This window comes from Montipora foliosa, chromosome 8, assembly GCF_036669935.1.
Source record: "Montipora foliosa isolate CH-2021 chromosome 8, ASM3666993v2, whole genome shotgun sequence".
In the NCBI taxonomy this organism is placed as follows: domain Eukaryota; kingdom Metazoa; phylum Cnidaria; class Anthozoa; order Scleractinia; family Acroporidae; genus Montipora; species Montipora foliosa.
The window spans coordinates 39,885,474-39,890,473 of NC_090876.1; the positions used below are offsets into that span (position 1 = coordinate 39,885,474).

Genomic DNA, 5,000 nt, shown 5'->3' on the forward strand with positions numbered 1-5,000 from the left:
AAAAGATGAGTCTGAAGATTTTCTAGGTTACGATTCAAACTAATTATGTCATTGTGAAAAACAGAAAAAGTAGAGTCAGCTAAAGAAATTTTAGTTCTTAATTTACTGAAAGTGTGTGGAGAGTAATATCGACTGTTTACTCTGCAGGGAAATTGATTATCCGAGTTGATGTTATCACTTTAGGCTGTATTTAAGGAAAACAAATCTAGGTCATATAAACCAGAAAGCTTGTTTAAGTCTCGTTTAGTTTTGTAAGGTGATGAAAAAGAATTATGAAACTGACTAGGGATTTCCGCTAAATTTCCAGTGTAGCCATAATATGGCAATTCCTTTAAATCATTGTTTGATGCTCCTACTACAGTCAGTTTTCTCCTACCTTTCATATTAAAAATAAAACAAATGCTAAAGGAAAAGAGAGGGAAGCGATTAGCTGTACAAGTTAATAAAAATGCTAATTACAAAACTCTGCTCGATAAAGCCGCAGAGAAATGGAAAAACTTTCATAGTAATTTATATGAAGATGACAAGGAATACACACTCCTACTGCAAGACGGACAAGAAGCTGTCTTCTTGCCTGGGACAAACAAGGGTTTTTTTTCCTTGTAAGGTACAAGGAAGAACTTTTGAAAGATTGCAAGCGAATCACGTTCTTTCTGTGTACTACTGAAGATTTAGATGCAAGAAACGACAGTGGCATGAAGGGGAAAGAGACCTGCAGTGACTACAACTCTGATAATAACCGGGATGAAGCTAATCTGCCGCCAAAACGCATGCCACGAGAAGGTCAGAGAAGAGAAGAGTTCGGCCCATCCAGAATTGAAACTGTTGGAATGCCCGGGCCATCTGGTATTTCACCTGTTGGGTTGGCTAGGTCGTTTGCTGGGTCACTTGTCAATGACCTTGCCTCCAGCCTCCAGTGATACTGACGACGAAGTGATCCAAATCAAGAGCGATGAACAAGTTGCGTTGTCCCTACAAGAAGAGTTCAACCGAGAGATATCTGTATCTGACCTTGAACTCAGCCAATTGCACGAGGGTATCGATCATCAGTCAGCAATTGATGATGAAGCTGGCATAGTTAAAGCACTAGAAGGAAAGAGTCATTGTACATTGTACTTAGAAGAGGTGCGCTATTAGAGTTCTCAACCTCTGGCGCAGAGAAGCACGCAAGGTCTCTCCCGAACATGAACTTAGGATCAAGTTCCTAGGAGAAGATGGGATCGATTCGAGTGCATTGGCTAGGGAGTTCCTTACCTCCACAGCTCAAGATATTGCCACAAAGCTCTTTCCCAATGGCAGCCCAGTACACTCAACCAATGACATCCAAAATGGAAATTTCCAAGCGTGCGAGGTAATAGTGGCGACAAGCTTAACCCAAAGAGGGCCACCACCATGCTTTTTAGCAAAATGTGTCTATGGCACTTTGATTCTGGAGGGTGACATTGACTTTACAAGTGTCAGTCCTGAACAGCATCTACGTCAACTGAACGAGGGCTACTTCAACAGATACAAATCAATGTTCTAGATCAACAGGAGAGTATCATTGACCATGGATACACTGGGATTATCGATGAAGCGCACTTGGACTTCATAACTGCCTAAATTGTTGTCAGTATATTGAGCAGGAGGGCCCTCTGCCTCAAGCAATTCAAACAGGGGTTGCAACTTTATGGGTTGTCTGATGTCATTTCCAGATATCTTGAATTTACTCGAAGTCTGTTTGGTATGGGGCAGCAACAAAAGGTGGATGCCAACTATCTATTTTCTTTGATGGCACCTGAATTTTCTCCACAAGGTCACATCGACACATCGACACAATGAAGAGCACATCGTGGATTACTTCCAAGACTTGGTTCTTAGTCTTCTTAGTCTTCTTCTTAGTCTTGAGGATGATCAAATAACGGGCTATACAGAAGCTATCGCTTCGAATGTCGAAGAAGAATTAGATGTTCCGGATCAATCTCCAACAGGAGAGCATCAAGAGAGTGAAAATTTCAGCACCCAAGATCTGACACCTGCTGGAGTACTTGGTTGGCTCACGATACCAAACAATATCGTGTACTATTTGCGCTACATATTACGCAAGGACAACTTGAATATCCTGAAAAAAACAAAAAACAAAACGCAGCTCAATTGACAGTTATGGAAAAGAAAACACTGTCCAGTTATACGCATTGCGTTCCTACTTTAAAAAATATCCCGTACCAACTCAATCCCCCCTCCCCCCCCCCCCCCCCCCACCCCAAAAAAAATCCCGTATCCCCACTTTTTTTTTTTTTTACCTAAATATTCCGTATCCTCATCGCTTCTCGGCCTTTTGGCTAAGATTAGTTTCTCGGCCAAGGGCTACGGTCAAGTACGTACCATTGTACTACGTACGGTATTTTTTTTCAGTACCGTAAGGGGCAGGCACAGAACAGTTTCGGCTGTTTGTCTGAAGCGATCAATAGGGTTTTTTGGTTTCGTTTTTGATAGTGTTTTGTTGAACTCGAATGTAGAATCATGACGAACTTTTGTAGTTTCTGGGAACTATTTACTACTTGCAGCTTTTGTTGCGGTTTTGGAGATCTCAACCTAGACTGAACTACTGGATTTAAGCCTTTTTCTTAACGAGATTTCAAGTTATTGTGGAACGTTTGGTACAAAGTTACTCTAATACTAAAATCAAGATCATAGAATTGTAAAATCAGAACTTTGGACTGGACTATAGAACACGCAATTACGGAATTTTAGGTTTTTGAGCATTGAGACAAATAAAGTACAGATGTTGTCTTCTTATCTTCGGCACGGCAGATTTAAACAGTTTGCAATGAACTAAACTAGAATTACGGAACCCGGCTTCGAATACAGGGCCCGGTTGTTCGAAAGCCGATTAGCTTAATCCAGGATTAGCATAAACTTTTGTTTCATGTTTTCAACTTTTTGGTGACAGTTTCCTTTGCTGATTTTTGTTTTTCAAGATTGACTTCTTCTAATGCAACGCTTTACCGAATATCAGCCTTGAGCAGCATCTGGGAGTAGAGAATAAAACTCGTTTTAAAACTCGGCTTTTGAACAACTGGCCAAGGATGATAAATTCTTGAACTGTGATTTTCAATAAGGTTTTCGGATGATTTAAGGCTGATCTTGTAATTTTTTGGATCAAAGGAGTTAAGGAAGCAAGTGAAACTGTAGGATTTGAATAAAGTCTCCTTCTAAAAAATAAATAAATAAAAAATCCCGTATCCTGATAACCTGCTAATAGGGCTTCGTTGTTTGCATTTGCAAATTTAGTAACATTAATAATGAGTTTTTACAATAAACAGTTTCAAGTTATATTACAGATTTATCTTTCTGGTAATCTCTCGCCATTTTCCGAAGTTTACCTGGACTTGATGTTCACTGTAACTGGATAATTTGTTTTAACTGTTTGCGCATTCCACGGATACGCTCTTGTAGGCGTCTTGTTGTACGAGTGATGTTGAAGTTAAAGAATCTTACCCACCCACTTTGCATTGCGCGCCTGGAAATAGACGTTATTCACGATAGCCGCCATGTTGGATTTGCCTTTATCATGCAAATTAGCTAAACACTTCTGAGGGGGCAAACAACACAAATTCGAGAGGTTATAATGAAAATCTTAGGCACACAGATGATTTGTTTCAAATCATTGAATGTTTATCACCTAAGTAGTAAAATCGAATGCTTACACAAGTTACTTCGATATTTTTTGTAGTGAAAAATGAGCAGATAACGAAGTAGAAAGTCAAAATGTCTGAGACAATCAAAAGACATAAAATTATTGTAAAAGGTACTTAATTCTAAATTCTAAAATGTACTTTTAGCAATGTTAATTCAATATTTCGACGAGCCGATTTTCTACAATTTGCCTTTATTCCAATGTTTGCTCCCCAGCATAACACATGGCTAATTTGCATGACAATTTGAAAACCAACATGGCGGCTATCGTGAATAAGGGCTATTGGAGCGTCTACTTCCATAAATGGGGAAGTATCGCTCAAGAAAATTTAAATAAAATTAAGTCTGGGAAATAACGAATGTTTTGAATATCTTCGAGGGAGAACATTTTGTGAAATTAAATGGACTTTGATCAGAAAAACTGCAGGCTACCTTGCTATTTATATATGAAGCTTGGAGATGCATTTGTAGTAAATTCAAGAGGGAAAGACAGTTAAATTACACGCGTAGTACAAGGTTGTTTGAACTTTTAACTAGACCTTAAATACGCAAGGAACCTATATTTATATTTATTTGATACCCAAGCAGTTGGCAATGGAAACAACAAGGCGAGATAGTTTAATTCGCTTCGTGCGCGTTACTTCGTATATAATGCGAACGGTTAGCGATAAGCGGTACCGAGTGAGGTAAAATAATAAAAGCATTCGTCGGCGTGCGCAATGCAATACACAGTTGTAGTAGCATTAGATGAAATGCTCTTATTCTTCCTGTAAATTAACTATAAGCTGACCTCTCTGACCTGTATAGTTACTTTTCTAGACCAAAAATCTAAATGTCGCGCGCAAACTTGCTTTCGAATTCACAAAACAAAGTTTTATTATCAGTGAGAAAATTAAATTACCAACAAAGGCTTTTTTACTGATTGGGATAGAGATGAGTATTCTATTCTAATGTTCGCCGAAGACTTGCCTTGCCATGTGTTGAGTGCCGGCTATATTTTAGATTGACGTTTTCGTTGCCGTAGCCGTCGTCTTTGCTTAAACTCTCTAATGTGCAAACAGAATTCAGTTATATCGATCCGACGGTGAATTCGCTGTTTGTGATTCCTTGCAATGTATATGTATTCCAAGAAGTAATAAATGTCGACACTTATCCCCGGCCAGGATCATAAAATATATTTCTAAACAGAGAAAGCCGTGCACTTTGCAAGTGGTCGCACTAAGTTTATCTCAAAATAGACAACTACAAACGTGTTGGCGTTATTCGGCCACCAACGTGGCTATTTATTATATCATCAACGAAATATATAAAAGCCGCAGTGA

At 38.9% G+C, this 5,000-nt stretch overlaps 1 pseudogene; it reads left to right on the plus strand.

The window, feature by feature from the left end:
• LOC137968800 (uncharacterized) overlaps positions 1 to 1,821 on the plus strand; it is a 2,325-nt pseudogene extending 504 nt beyond the window's left edge.
• The last annotated feature ends 3,179 nt before the right edge of the window (positions 1,822 to 5,000 follow it).